Source organism: Phasianus colchicus, unplaced genomic scaffold (genome assembly GCF_987193195.1).
Source record: "Phasianus colchicus unplaced genomic scaffold, bPhaCol1.hap1.1 HAP1_SCAFFOLD_48, whole genome shotgun sequence".
NCBI lineage: Eukaryota > Metazoa > Chordata > Aves > Galliformes > Phasianidae > Phasianus > Phasianus colchicus.
The window spans coordinates 694,539-710,731 of record NW_028325226.1 but is presented as its reverse complement, the minus strand read 5'-3'; the positions used below and the strand labels follow the sequence as shown (position 1 = coordinate 710,731).

General features: G+C 46.4%; 1 pseudogene across 1 annotated transcript; it reads right to left on the bottom strand.

The window, feature by feature from the left end:
- Window positions 1–1,512: 1,512 nt before the first annotated feature.
- Window positions 1,513–15,186, bottom strand: LOC149911979 (ranBP2-like and GRIP domain-containing protein 3; annotated as a pseudogene). Its single transcript, XR_016462532.1, has 18 exons — window positions 15,001–15,186; window positions 13,864–13,931; window positions 9,847–9,958; window positions 8,929–9,081; window positions 8,056–8,286; window positions 7,531–7,676; window positions 7,050–7,242; window positions 6,376–6,466; window positions 5,430–5,637; window positions 4,737–4,915; window positions 4,472–4,647; window positions 4,044–4,167; window positions 3,631–3,789; window positions 2,788–2,922; window positions 2,563–2,700; window positions 2,175–2,354; window positions 2,005–2,088; window positions 1,513–1,616 (listed from the first exon to the last, which is right to left on the bottom strand). The product of XR_016462532.1 is annotated as a ranBP2-like and GRIP domain-containing protein 3 (transcript).
- Window positions 15,187–16,193: the final 1,007 nt, after the last annotated feature.

Genomic DNA, 16,193 nt, shown 5'->3' with positions numbered 1-16,193 from the left:
TTGCCTGGAGGACTAACCCTAACAAAGCTCGGCAGATTCGCTGCGCAGAGCGATGAGAACGTACGTACGCCACTTCCGCGTGCCTGCGCGCATGCGTACTGCTGCCTGCGGCACCGAACATACGCGGCCGCAATTCCACCGATTGGCCACGAGGGGGCACCAGAGACCGCGGAAACAACAGCTCCGACTGGACTGACGCGGAGCCGCGCCGCAGCTTCTGGCGCTCCGTTCCTTCTCTCTCGTGAGGGCAGAGGAAAAACGCAGTTAGGTCGGGGTTGAGGGAGGAGAGAATTACGTCAGTTGGAACAAGACGAAGAAAAACAAGGAAAACTTCTCTATGCCCAGCAAAACTCTGCTAAGTGCTTAAGAATATCGGTAAATAAATAAATAAATAAATAACGTCATCATCAAATTGATTTTGTCATGCTTTTTTTTTTTTTTTGAAGGCAACTGAGGTGATGAAAAAGCTGGTGTCAATTGGACAGGAGGGCGCAGTGAAGCCAAGGATGGCGAGGAATGATTAACAATCCTTAACGTTGCAAAAGAAAACAAACAAAAAAACCACCAGTAAAACAACTTCTGTACCTGGCCATGCAACTCTGAGATCCCGTCTGGGTCTCCCGGCGCTTGTAAATATCCACCGGGTCAATTTTGATATCGAGCGATTTGTTGTCAGTTCTTCCATTCACAGTCAATGCCAGGATCTGCCGCCGCAGGGCGTTCTGACCATGGGCACCACTGCTGAACTGTTTCAATATCAGTGGGATTCCCAGGCACGGTTTCAAGGATTTGGTCTACTTTTGACCCAAAGGGAGAATTGATATGAAATGCGAGGTATGCATAAGTCATCATGAGGCGTGTTTCTCAGCATCACCTTTGGGAAACAAAGGATTTTTCATAAAAGTCTCAATACAGCAGTAAAATAGAACACTGTATAAAAACAATGAGAACGCTTTGTGAGCAGGCAAGGAGCTTTACGACCTCTGCCTGGGAAATCCAGAGCCACTTGCCCACAGACTCCTCTTTGGCAGCTGTTCTAGATTCAGCTGAACATTCTGTTCCAGAGCACAACTCAAAACTACAGAGGAAACAAAGGGAGTTCTACATAGGCAGAATAAAAAGAATGCTATGTTTCTTCAGTATTGAAAAACCAACAACAGAAGCCATTCCCCAAATTCCACTGCGGGAAACATAGCGGCAGAGAAGAAAGCATCCATATTTCCCCGAACCAGTGCTCGAAGGAAAAAAGGAAAACAAACAAACAAACAAGTTTCATATGTTACCTGCTTGAAGGCGTATACCACTCTCACTCTTTAAAAGCATTAAAGAAAAAAAAGTAAAATGCATAGAGTAATCTCTTCCAACAACACGTGCATTTGGTCTGGGCAGCAAAGGGCGCAGCTCTGTATCACAAAGAACCGAAGGCATAAGCACCAGGCTCCTAAGTTCCAGCCAAACCAACCAAACGTGCCTATGGACAGGCAGAATCCTTAAGTAGGACAGCCAGTAAAAACGTCAAACAAAGCACCCGATTCTCAGCCTTCTTGTTCCTTTTTGAAAATCCAGAGGTCTCTGTGTTAGCTCCACCTCTAGCCTGTAAAGCCCGAGCTCGCCGTCTGGGGGAAGTCCAAGAAAAGGCTGGGTTATTACAGCGAGTCCCCAGTAGGATTGACATTTTTTCTAGCCTCAGGTCTCAGTTCTTTTACACATGCGAGGTAATCATTCCTCCTCTTTGACAAAGATGACAGTAGCTAAGCTGAATAAAGCACAACTTTCTGCACGCACAATCCTCAGGATTACTTCCCATATCTGAGTACCAAATCAGAGTTTGTAGGCAACAAAGTTTTACTCTTGAACTCACTTTAAGCAGATGTTTATAGCAGTTATCTTCACTGAGTTAAGAGGTAGCCTGGTAAGGGAAGTTCAATGCTTGGGTCACAAAGTACTTACCAGAACAAAAAGATCAACTGTTCTGCATCGAATATAGTGACTAAAGTTGCTTACCGTTAAAGCTTGCACGTGCTGACACAGATTTTGAAGTACGGACTTGTGATCTTCTGCCCACTGAGAGAGAGTCTTAGGAGAAAACTGGAAAGAAAAGAAAAAAACTAATTGAACTTGGATTTTTTTATACAAACGTAACACTTCCCTAGAAGAGTAACCGGCTAATGTACCTGGTAGGTATTTGTTGGCGAGAAAGAGAACTTCTTAGGTGATGGAACTGAATATTTTACTTCCACGTGTGCAGCTGGTGAGATATTTCCGGAGGCAAGACTTCCCTCTTCACCATTCTCTCCAAGCTCCTGGATCACTGCATTCAGCATTTCCGTTACAGCTTTAACAGATACCGGCAGCTAGAAATGTATTTGAAATGCAAGTCATGATCGCAATTCTTCCTCAGAGCAAGAAGCTGTGCTCTGATCTACGGCTGAACAGTTTGCAAGGCTTTCTGCACAGAAATTCTGGGTGTTTTTTGTTGTTTTTGTTCCCCCAGGAAAGCCCTATATCTGTTAACATTAACGTAAGACGACAACTCACACAAGCATTAATTCTTTTACTTACTTTGTCAGCTACTGACGGGTCAGAGGAGCTTTCGTCAATGATCTTCATCAGGTAATGCTTTCTTTTAACAAGATAGGCTTTGCATTCTTCTGGTAACGTATCATCACTCTCAACCTCTTCTGCCTTTCTTTGGTAAAGCTAAGTAACAGAATATGGATTAGGAATAATCAGTCAGAATGTAAATAATAGAAAAGCATTCTGAGGTAATGCAATTTACAAACTTACAATGGCAAGATTCCAGTACGAAACCACTTTCTTAATAGCTTCAAACGCTAGTAAAGCATCAATTTTGCCTTCAGCTGCATCCAGCATTGCAAAAACTACACGTGCCTCTTCTTCATAGGCTGCAACCTGGAAGACCTACAACCAAAGCAAAAGACATATCACACATGACACAGTGTGGACACTTGGAACAGTCAGTGACTGTAAGCATCTAGTAAGTAGTTGTATAATCAATGAAAATTATATAAAGGAATATTATATAATCAAATAATATTAAGATGTTACAACAATGAAATAAGCAAGAGAGTTAGGCACAGCAAGACAAAGAGAATAAATAGGATGCTTACCCATATCGTGGGCTCGCTCAGGAAACTCCAGTGGAGTGGATCTTCCGAAGAGAGAGAGAGAGATCCTTCCCCACTGGTAGTCAGCTCTTAAATGGGTCTAGGAGAGGTGGAGCCAGGCTCCACCCCTTCCTGCAGCACAGGTGAATTGCTTTCACCTATGCTCCCAGGGCTGCCTCAATGCTCACCTCAGGTGATTAATCAGAGGTTCAGGCCTTGACTCAGCAATTCCCATGCAGTAGTCAAATAGGAGGAGGTACTAAGGCAGTTCAGAATCTTCCAATCAGAGTGTTTTAAAACTCAGAAGTTCAACAGAAAGATACTACCAAATCTCAGTAGTAGCAGTACAGTGACAAAAAAAACAAAAAAAACAAAACCAACCACAACCCATCAACACACAAAGCCAACTGAAACAAAAAACAAACCAACCAGCTAACAATTCATATGTAAGCCTGTGACATACAACCCCTCTTACTCTCATCTTTGAATAATCCATCAGTACCTGGATGTCCACACTATGGAAATGTCTGAAGAGAGGATACGCAGGTTCGGGAATACTTCTGTGCTTTTTGATAGTTCTCAAGCTAAGCAAAGTTGTCTTCCAGTAGTAGACGCTTCTTCCAATATATTCTTTCTGGTCGTGGGAGTTAAGGCTAACGCCCTGTTGAAGAAAGAGAAATTCAAACTATCGCAGAATATTTAAATAGAGTGTTATTCATACTTATTCTTCTCTGATGCAGTTGAGAGTAGTGAGGTAAGAGTATTTGACTAGAGCAACTGCCTTGCATGACATCCCATCAAAATTAGTAGCAGCAGTTCTCAATACTACATTCTCATCTGATTTTATTTAGTCTATTAAGTTTGCAAAATTAGAGAAAAACAGATGATACTTATTTACAGATAATCTTAACGTACTGTTTTTTGCAGACTTCTTGCCCAATGTATAATTAAGGCAGGCTGAAGGCCGTGTTTCTCCAGGGCTCGCACAGTACTTAATCCGTGCTGTACAAGAAGCTTCAGTTTGGTTGCTGAGTCTGGTCTGAATATCAAAAGAAATATTCCTCAATTAGTATTCCCTCTTTTTCATCTGTTCACACGTCATTTGTTTGATGAACATAACAAGCAGCTTCAGTCCTAAGCTAGCTCTTCTTTACAAATGCACTGTCAGAAATGTAAAGCCCATTTTTATAAAGTTCTTCAGCATCTCACACGCCTACAGCAAAAAACATTTAACATTTAAAGGATGTCAAACAAAAGGAACTAGTTTTACGCAACCTATGGGAATCAATTCAGAAGCCATCTAGAAGGTTGGTTCCAATATTTCCAAACTGAAGCAGCCTTACGTTGTTTTTTTCTGCATAAGAGCACAAACAGCATCCCACCAGGATCTTTGCTTCTCAGTACAGAACTGTTTGCACAGCAGCAACGGTAAGAACAGAGGTTGATGTGTGCCACGCTGAGTATTAAACTTCTCTTGCAGTTCTAAGTTGCTAGTGAACACCATCCCGAGTAAAAAAACCTGTTTTGGTGAAAACAAACAAACAGAAGGTATTAGGTAGCAAAAAACAGGCATTTAAATGCATTTAAGAACTTAGGAAGCTTGCTTACTTCAAGGTCCAACAGGCAAATGGACTCAGGAGCATCTGTTTCCAGTCTCGATGTCTCTTGGGGCAAGTGGAAAAGTTGTTGTAATGATCTGCGCAGTGGGAATAACACTGACATGGAATTCCACTGCAAGCCAAGCCATGCAAGGTGCTGGAGACTACCACTGTGCATCCGAACAGCACCTATGCAAAAACAAGGGTTGCAAGAAGCTAGGATCTGCGTCCTCGTTAGGAAAGGTATCATTCTATTCCTGTTACACTCAAATTCAAAGCCAGACTTCATCATCAAGTTAAGCCTAAAAAATGGGAAGATATCATTAGTTCACAATTCATCCTGGAATTATTTCATTTTTATGCCTGTCACCTGTGTTCATAGATTACACATAAATAATGTGGGCCTTCCTATCAGCACTCATCAGCATACAAGCACTTTCCAGCTTCAATTGGAAATGAGTCAGAACAGACTTGAAGACAACAGTGTGGAAGCAAGAAGTATGTGAGAAATTCTTCAGAACCTGGCATGATGATACTGCCCCTCAGCTACAGCTGAAAGTGAAACTTCTTGCAAAGCACCCTCTGAGTAGGGCAACCACGAGCAGCTATTACAGACACTTGTCTTTTGTGGCAAATGAAGCACTTGTAGAAGAACCTCTAATACAGAGTCATGCTTACGTTGAGTTTAAGTAGCATCTCTTACCAATATCGCATTTACTCAGTTCTCCCTGCTCTGGTGCTTGGGGACTGACATCTCCCATATCATCTGTGCCGAGAAAAGACCTCTCTTTAGAAGCTCCACTCCCAAACAGGCCTTCAAACAATGTAAATAAACCACTTCTGTTTGCAAGCTTCCACAATCTCTTTCAAGAAGTCTTCCTTGCCGTGGCTTAAGTTCAGCAACATATGACCTAGAAAAACGTAATGTCACATAAGAACACTCAACTTAAACAAGGACAACAATATTTGATGCAGTGGGTTGTTCCTGCTGCTTTAGGCTGGGAATCCAGACTTCCCCTTAAGATATTTACAAATTTCTAACTTACACTCTCCCTATAATTAAGTCACCCTTTTAGCATATGGGCTGACAGCAGTCCCAAGGCATTTTCAAATCCAGTTCTCCAGAATTACTGTGTATTTTTATTACAATGACACTGCAATTGTCTTCAAAATAAGTAGCTGTCAGTCTCATCTATTCAGGAACAATTCAGCCTGATGCCCGGTGTTTTCTTCGTTTTCACCTAGAGCCCACAGGATAATGAAGACTGAAAACAACTACCTCGGCTTCACCAAAAGAAAAAAAATGCACCAAACCTGTTGGAACAAAGAAGGGAACAAAAGCGACAGGAAAGGAGCAATATTTTCTTTTATACTTGGGACTAGCAATGCTTACAAATAGTATATTAGTAGGCAGAAACCAGCAGACTCGGAGACACTGATAGTTAAATTCTATCTTAATGTCCTGGAAATAAAAAGAAAAAGCCCGTTACGTGTCAGGATCAAACCGCTCTTTTGTATTTCATACGTAGCCAAAATACAGAACGTTTGATAGCATGTTCCAAGACACCAAGTGTGCTCTTTAACAAGCCATTAACTCTGACATTAACTGCTCATAAAATGGAACATTTATAATTCTTAGTTTTTATTACCAGACTGGCTTTTTCGGTCACAGGCCAACATTTCCAGCGCATCTTGCCCAGCATGATCTCCTCTTATTAGTTTTGACTTTGGTTTAGGAATCTGGCAAAGAAAAGAATTGCTACAGCTTCTTCTCAACAAAAAACAACTCACCCTCATTTAGTCTTAAAAGTTAGGAAACAAGCTTGTTTCTTTCCTGAAAAGGACACAAGGTGAGTAACTGAACAATTGCAAATAGCTGTAAGAGCGCACAAGAGAAAGCGATGTTTTGAACGCAAGCACTTGTGCAAAAGGGAAAGCTGATTTTATTCCATAAAGCAAAGAATTAAGCTTGATCAAGCTCTGCTGCTTATGCAATTAGTATATGAGAGCTACTCAGGTCATTCCCCTCCCCCCCATACTACTAACCTTAATACTAGTTATTTTAGCTGCATTACAGAGAAGGGAATAGCCTATAGGAAACACACTCATTAGCCCTTAGTCACTTTACTTCTGACAAGTGAAACAGATGAGATTTTCTTCACACTACTTGAAATCTTTTAAACAAGTATGGAAGGGTAAGATTTGGCCAGGAGACAGCCTCAAAAACAGTAGTTAGTTTTTGGAATGCAGGCGTTCAGTGCACGTACAGTGAGAGCATCCAAGAACTGCAACAATTACAGGCACAAACTGAACAGTGACTTACATGGAAACTTTTCAGATAACACAATGCTGCGAGTTCACATGCATCTCTCCATTGTGCCTCGTTGTTCTGGGCCGTTTTCAGCAGGAAAGTTCCAGCGTGCATGTAGAAGTGTCCTTTCATTTCAAGGAAGGTACGAGACAGCTCATCAGGTCCATTCGCACACGGCTTCACAGAGTGAAGCACACGATCAAAACTGGAACATAGAAAAGATTCATTTTCAACCAAGTCCTGGTCTCCCAGGATTTATACTAGACCCCTATCACTGAGTCTTCTCTGAGGCCTTTAGCTCAGACACAGCTTGCGGATCAAGCCTAGCAACGTTTGCCCTTTGCAGTTAGTACAGAGGAACTCCTCTTCCATCCATAAAGCAGCTACTCACTGAAAATGATGCCTGCTAGAAGTTCGGTGACCCAGAAAAAATATTCAATTTTTTTCTTTTTTTTTTTCTTTTTTTAAATAAGCAGAACAGTTAAAAGAGTACCTTTCAAGGGCCCCTCTGCTTTCTCAAACATCTCTAGAAGCAAGCATCATTTTAACCAAGCTAGAATAGGCCAGCAGATGATCCTTCTTGACAGCTCTCCAATTATTTTTATCAGCCTCCAAGTCCCGTACTGATTGAAGGTATTCCTAAAGAATCAAGTTCATCACAGAATGAGGAACCGCCATCCTTCTATGAAGGCAAGAGTTTCTCCAGAACATCTTGCTACATAATCCAGTTTCCCAGGTGAGATGTTAACGTATTCTTCAGCAGCAATGTTCCAGGAACTATTTGCCTCAGCAATTCCCTCCCTGATGGAACTGCTATATCTAACTTAGTACCTCAGCTAGAAACTAAACAACTCTTTAAGGCTTAAGAAAATCCTAAATAAATCATTGTTTCCGCAGACATTACATTTAAAGGAGTTAAGCCACTTGAGAATTAGCTGCCATTGTAACGATACTAAGAGAATAACACCGGTTTCAAGGACATGGGAGATTATGACAGGATCAAAACATGATTAAATACCTCAAATGTCTTTACGACGCACAAACACCACTCCAAGCTGGAGTCTACAGGTATTTTCTTCTCCGCCTCCTGACAATGAAGCACAGCATCTCTTAATCTATTATTTGAACGGTAGAGAGCAACCAGTCTGATGTTAAGGTAGGGATCGTCTGGTCTCGCATAGAGCTCGGTTTGAGTCATATCAAAGAGCTGATTCCAGCCATCTTCGCCTTTACGTTCCAGTAACTGCTCCTATCACATACGAAGGCAACACGTTAAAATTTCATTCTCTACGAGAGCCTCTTCAGCAACTACGTTACCTGACTGTTTTCTCATTGCCATTACAGGCTACATTACTCAAACTGCTCTGGAAAGCTGGTAGGTGCTACAGAGAGTTTGACAAACATTTTAGAAGTGAGGGGAAAAAAAAAAAACAAAAACCCAAAGCTTTAGAGTTTGCATCTTGTAGATGCTAAGTTAGATGCTAAGTTAAGACTGTCAAACCACCTGGTTCAAAGATGCCACACGTCAATACAGAACAGCTTGTCTAAAAAAATAAAATAACATAACCACACAAAAAATCCCAAAGCACAAGCCTCTCAAGACTTCAATTTCATTGCAGTTGCGCTCCAGAAAACTAACGCCTGTACAAAAGTGAGATTGTATGACTGAAAGCATTTACACAGTATTAGGGAATAACAGCATCTCCTACACTTGACAGTTTTCAACTCAAATTAAAAAAAACTAGAAAGCAGTGTAGTCATGTAATAGAGACAATACTTAACCTATCTAATCTTGACCTCTTGGATAATATTACTACCATGGTTTTCCCATCACTTGACACAACAAAAGTTTCTTCTAGGCACAGAACAGAGATCAGAAGCTGGAATTTACCTTCAATCTGTAAGTAGCAGGATTCCCAGGGAAGAGCCTGGCAGCTTTCTCAACCCAGTACTCTGCTCTTCCATCAGCGATGTCGTTACTGCATAGTAACTCTGCAATCTTCAGTACAAGATCTTTCTGCATTGGATTCAGCTCCACAGAACGCTGGTTTTCCCCATGCATACACATAAGAAAAAAGGTTACTAGTAACTTGATCTTGCAGTCCACGTAGAACAAGAAAGAAAACATGTCAAACATGTCCCCCATTAAACAGACCCAGCAAGTCAAATTAGAACTATCAATAAATACTTTCTCACTGCTTTAAGAAAAGCCTCCCTTTCAAGAAGGCCACCATTGGTTTGTAACACCCAGACAACTGCTGGAATTCAGAACACCGTAAGAGAAACAATGTCAAAACCAGCTCCTCTACCACCCGCTGCTGCTCTACTCAGACAGCCAGACCAGGGGTATCTCTAGCCTAACCTAATACGGAGGCTTTCGGAAAACAGAATTAAGTCACAAAGACTGATGGCACTCAGTCACTGTGCTGGCAACAAGACTTTTGTGTGTATCCTCTCCCTCCCCGGTGCCCGAATAATGAAACACAGACTGTGAAGTTCACATTTATATGCTTACCTAATCGGAACTGTATTTGCCCCATTCCCTCTACCTCTGAGGAAACAAACAAACAAAAAGCCCACCGCTAACAAGAAAACAAACAATGCAACTGAAAAACACTCTCAGTCCAGTCTTTCAGTAGCAGGTGGATTACTGCTGTCACCATAATCCCTACTGCAGAATTCTACAGGGCTCAGATATTCTTAGTCCAAAGGGCAGCGGGAAGAAGACTATCAGAGCAGGAAGCACAAAGATCAAGTCCATTTACAAAGGAATAAAGCAGGACATCAGGGAGGTGAGTGAGGTGCTTACCTTGTAACACCCAAAAGCTTTTTCCGTGTTATCCTGAGCCTCGTAGATCTGTCCCAGAAACCTGTGCGCTTTGGGATCTCTCTCTCAGACACTGAGATAAATAGATGTATATCTACAGAGTAAATAAAGAAAGAAAGAAAAACCAGAAGGATCAGTATTCCTCAGTATTACAAGTCCCCCCACACCTTGCAGCTAACGTGGGACTTTAATCTGTCACACAGGACAGTTAGCTGTATTTAGTTCAAGGGGCTTGATCTAGATCTTCAAGTGAGGCACAACATTATTGCTACACGTACAGATGTTGCATATTTGCCTGCAAGCACTGGCCTTCATTAAATAAAGCAGTAGCTCACAGGAACTGTAAGAAGAACGTAACACAGAATCACAGAATCATAGGGGTTGGAAGGGACCTCCAGAGATCATCGAGTCCAACCCCCCTGCCAAAGCAGGATCCCTACACCAGGTCGCACAGGTAGGCGTCCAGGCGGGTCTTGAATATCTCCAGAGGAGGAGACTCCACAACCTCCCTGGGCAGCCTGTTCCAGTGCTCCGTCACCTCACCTAAAGAAGTTCTTGCGCACATTGGTGCGGAACTTCCTATGCTCCAGCTTCTGGCCATTTCCCCTTGTCCTGTCTCCGCACACTGCTGAAAAGAGTCTGGCCTCGCCACTCTGCCCCCCACACCTTAGATATTTATAGACCTGGATCAGGTCCCCTCTCAGTCTTCTCTTCTCAAGGCTAAACAGGCCCAGCTCACTCAGCCTTTCCTCATAGGAGAGACGCTCCAGGCCCTTCACCATCTTTGTGGCCCTCCGCTGGACTCTTTCCAAGAGATCCCTGTCTTTTTTGTACTGGGGAGCCCAGAACTGGACACAGTACTCCAGATGAGGCCTTACCAGGGCAGAGTAGAGGGGGAGGATCACCTCCCTCGACCTGCTGGCCACGCTCTTTTTAATGCACCCCAGAATGCCATTGGCCTTTTTGGCCACAAGTGCACACTGCTGGCTCATGGCCAACCTGTCGTCCACCAGGACACCCAGGTCCCTCTCTGCAGAGCTCCTCTCCAGCAGCTCATCCCCCATCCTGTACCGGTGCATGCAATTATTCCTCCCTAGGTGCAAGACTCTACACTTGCTTTTGTTAAACCTCATCTGGTTTCTTACTGCCCAGCTCTCCAGCCTGTCCAGGTCTCGCTGAATGGCAGCACAGCCTTCGGGCATGTCAGCCAATCCTCCCAACTTCGTATCATCAGCAAACTTGCTGAGGGTGGCCACTACCCCCTCATCAAGGTCATTGATGAAGATGTTGAACAGGACCGGACCCAGCACCGACCCCTGGGGAACACCGCTGGTTACAGGTCTCCAACCAGACTCTGCACCGCCAACGACAACCCTCTGTGCTCTGCCAGTCAGCCAGTTCTCAACCCACCTCACTGTCCACTCATCTATCCACACTTCCTCAGCTTCGTTATAAGGATGTCGTGGGAGACAGTGTCAAATGCCTTGCTGAAATCAAGGTAGACTACATCCACTGCTCTCCCCCCATCCACCCAGCCAGAGACAACATCATAGAAGGCTACCAGGTTGGTCAAGCACGACCTCCCCCTGGTGAACCCGTGCTGACTACTCCTAATAACCTCCTTTTCTTCCAGTTGTCTGGAGATGGCATCCAGCACAATCTGTTCCATCACCTTTCCAGGGACAGAGGTGAGGCTGACTGGCCTGTAATTGCCTGGATCTTCCTTCTTGCCCTTTTTGAAGACCGGAGTGACATTGGCTATCCTCCAGTCTTCAGGCACCTCCCCCATTCTCCAAGACCTCTCAAAGATGACAGAGAGTGGTTCAGCAATCACCTCTGCCAGCTCCCTCAGCACCCGTGGATGTACCCCATCGGGTCCCATGGATTTATGAACATTGGTGTTGCCCAGGCGCTCTCGGACCGCCTCTTCCCTGACTAAAGGGAAGTCTTCCATTACCCAGACCTTCTCACTAACCACCAGGGCCTGGGATTCCCGAGGGGGAGCTTTTTCACTGAAGACAGAAGCAAAGAAGGCGTTCAGTATCTCCGCCTTCTCAGCATCCCCCGTTACCAGAACACCCCCCTCACTTAGTAGGGGACCTACATTCTCCCTAGACTTCCTTTTACTGTTAACATACTTAAAAAAGCCTTTTTTATTATCCTTTACCACCTTTGCTAGATTCAATTCCAGGTGGGCTTTAGCCTTCCTCGTCGCATCCCTGCAGGCCCTGACAACATTTCTATATTCTTCCCGAGTGGTCAGACCCTTTTTCCACATTTCATGGACCTTCTTTTTCCCTTTGAGTTTGCGCATGAGCTCCTTGCTCATCCACACAGGTCTCCTGCCACCCTTTCCTGATTTCTTGCTCACAGGGACGCACCGATCCTGGGCTTGGAAGAAGAGCTGTTTAAATGCCAACCAGCTCTCACAGGCCCCCTTACCTTCTAACACCCTAGCCCACGGGATAGTTCCAAGTAGGTCCCGGAAGAGATCAAAGTTGGCTCTCCTAAAGTCCAGGGTAGCAATCCTACTTTTTGCTTTGCTCCTTCCACTCAAGATCTTGAACTCCACCATCTCGTGGTCACTACAACCCAAGCTACCCCCAACTTTTACTTCCTTAACAAACCCGTCCTTATTTGTGAGAATAAGGTCCAGTAACACCCCTCCCCTCGTCGGTTCCTCCACCATCTGCATCAGAAAGTTGTCTTCGACACATTGCAGGAACCGTCTGGACCGCGCATGCCTGGCCATGTTGCTTTTCCAGCAAATATCCGGATAATTGAAGTCCCCCATAAGCACTAGCGCCTGGGATTGCGACGCTACTTTCAGTTGCTTGTGGAAGGCCTCGTCAACCTCCTCCTCCTGATCAGGGGGCCTGTAGTACACACCCACAACGGTGTCACCCATACCAGCCTGCCCCTTGATTCTCACCCACAAGCTCTCTACTGCTACATCACCCTCCCCCAGGTGGAGTTCAATACATTCTAGCTGCTCTCTCACATAAAGAGCAACTCCACCACCCCCGCCTCGCCAGCCGATCTTTCCTAAAAAGCACATAGCCCTCCATGACAACATTCCAGTCATGCGAGCTGTCCCACCACATCTCCGTGATGGCAATGAGATCATGGCCTTGCGACCGCACACAGATCTCCAACTCTTCCTGTTTACTTCCCATGCTGCGTGCATTAGTGTATAGACACTTTAGGGAAGCAGCACCCCCCTGCCTCTCTCCATCCCTTTGAACTCCACCCTTTTCACCCATCGAACTCCGTTTTGAGCCACGAACTACCCGCTCAACCCCAGTGGCCCTCATTCTGTCCCCTTCCCCCTTCATACCTAGTTTAAACACCTTTCAATGAGCCCTGCCAGTTCCTGGGCTAGGATCCTCTTACCCCTTGGAGACAGGCTACTTCCATCTGCAGCCATCATGCCAGGCGCAGAGTAAATTGCCCCGTGGTCAAAAAAACCGAAGTTCCTGTGCTTGCACCAACTTCTTAGCCATTTATTTATGAGGCGGGTTTTTTGGATGCTGTCGGTATCCTTCCCTGCCACTGAAGGTAGGGAAGAAAAAACCACCTGTTCCTTCAACTACCCACCCCAGTCCCCTGAAGTCTTCCTTGATAGACCTCAGGCTTCTCTCAGCGACTTCATCGCTGCCAGCCTGAACTATCAATAACGGGTAATAATCAGAAGGGCCAATCAGACCAGGAAGTTTCCTAGCAATGTCCCTGACCCTTGCCCCAGGGAGGCAGCACACCTCCCTACAGGTAGGGTCAAACACGATGGCATAAAAGACATTTCTACCGGATGGGTTTTTACAGCACCATGCAACTACCCATGCTTTAAGTTGCCGTTTTAGGAAGATTTAAATGGCACCACATTTCCCATTTGCTGCTACCTTAAAACAGCATGACAACGGTCTTCATTTCTCCACTCTACTTCATTTAGCTTTCCCATCACACTTTAAAGAACAGAACAACATACGTAACGTTTATTACCTCTTAGCAAGTTCATATTCTTTTATCTCAAAGTACAGCTTAGCAAAAAAGAATCCTTTTAACGATCTCTGAAGAAAAAAAACCAAAAGGTACATTTTAAATATACAGTATTTTTGAAGTAATTGAGTAGGGAGACCCTTCTTTCCAGGGGTGCATAATACTTCCAAAAGTGTCTTCACAGTTATCAGCTCCAGTTCACTCCTTGTACTCTGGGCCTTGTTTTTGAAAGACACAGGAGTAAGAAAATAACATTTCTTCCCAGTAACTGGCAAAGGCTACCAAAGCGAAACTGAGGTTAGTAGCAAAGCAAGTCCTCACACTTGTTACTTTTCACAAGCACACTTCCGACTAAAGCGAGGAGAATGGGGTCAGCTACATACAAGCTGTTTCTCTTGCAACCTATCTACGTTGCAGAAGAAAACAAATGCCACAAATCAAGCTCCTCCTGTCCATGCTTCTGTCACCTTCCTCTCTCGCCTGCCCCGCCTCCTCGTAAACGGGGCTGGAAAGGAACTTCAAAAGAAACGCCGGCAGCCTCGCACAACCCTCCTCTCCAAAATCAACGCAACAGGAAGACCAGCAGCTACTTCCATCACCGACCGCGCTCCACAGCCAGTCGTTCCAGAGAGCAGGGGATCACCCGGCTGCCCAGCCACCAACGCAGGCAGCAGAGCTATTTCCCCCCGCCTCTCCCTCTCTTCCTGCCGGCGTTTCACAACGCCGTCGCACCCACGGCAACAGCAGCCGCACAGCGGCCAAACGAGCCCAAAGCCGAACGGCACGCGTTCCCTATTCCGGCTCCTCGAGAGAGGGAAGGCCGGAAGCCCGGGGACCGTGCCCACGGAACGGGAGGGAGCCGAACTCCGCCCCGCCGCCGGGCTCCTTCCGAAGCCGCCGAGGGCTCAGCGGCTTTCCGAGGCGCGCAGCTGCGGCGAACCGCGTTTCCGAGGAGGCGACTCCGCGCCCGCCCGCCGGCAGCCTCCCTCGGCTTCGACTCCCCGCCGGAGGAGCCCGCCCTCGGGCCCGGCACCCGCGGGAGGGGCGGAGGGACGGGGCGGGCGGGGAGCGGCCCCCACCGCGGCCCGGGGAAGGCCGAGGGAGCGCCGCCGGCGGCGCCGGCCGGGCCGCAGCACTCACCGCTCTGGGAGAGGAGGCGGCGGCCTGCACGGAGGCGACGTACCGCTCCACCTCGGGCCTCGTGCGCCGTGCCATGGCCGGGAGAGGGAGCGAGGGAGAGGGAGCGGCGGAAGGCCGGCGCTCGCGCGCCGCTAAGGGAGCTCCCCGCCGCACGCGGCGGAACGCCCTCCCTGCCGACCGCGGCGACGCGCGACGTCACAGCGCGGGGCGGGGCGGCGCATGCGCGGCGCCGAGCGGCCGGTTCGCGCTTCGCGCGGCGGCGCTTTGAGCCGCGGGATGTCGGGCCGCTCGGCGCGGGCTGCCGGGCGCCGCCGGTCCCGTCCTCGGCCGGCCTGCCCTCGCGCGTCTTACGGAGCTCGGCGCGGTGAGGCGTACCGAGCCGCTCTCCTCACCCGTAGCGACGCGCCGCGGAGAGCGGAAGCGTCGTTTCTGCGTCGGGTATTGGAAAGGGCGGTTGATCTGAAGAAGCGCGCTGTGGCGCATCCTTAGAAACAGCTGATGTGAAAAGTAGAAGTTCCGTGCGCACATTAGTAACGTGTTTTAGAAACGCAGTTACCGAGTTAACGTGAGAAATCCTTTCTCACAAAGCTGCGGTAGGCTCTAGATGTCCTAAGCGATGTGGGTGTAGTGTTCTGAGCTGGGAAACCCGCTGTGAGGTGGTTCGTTAGGCCAGCAGAAGTGAAACACACTGAACACGCTTTCAAGGAGCCAGGGCCTTTGCACGAAGCAGAGCTGTCCCACTCTGTGGGAACCTCAGGGTGCCGCAGGAGGGCTCCAAGACACTCCCCTCTGTCCTCCTTCCCAGCTTATCTCTGTGCGAGGACAGAGGGATGACCAGAACAGTGACCAGTGTAAAGGGCACAAATGCTAGGGGTAATTAAACAACTAAGAGCTTATGTTTCTGTGCTATCTTGGCGCCTGCCTGTCACGTCCCAACTCCTCACGGAGTGAGACAGTCCGGCCTTGTGTAGAGGCCCTGGCTTCTCTGATGTTTGCTACATCTGTTTTTCTCTTGCTGGCAGTTTCTTATCTAACAGAACAACTCTACAGTATGTTTTCTAATCCCTAACATGCTATACTCGCATTGTTTGGACCATTTAACAACTATTCAGTTTTGCAAGAAAGAATTAATCACATAATTCAGTAATAATGTTTTAAAACATACCGCTAACATATACAGAATTTTACTTCTT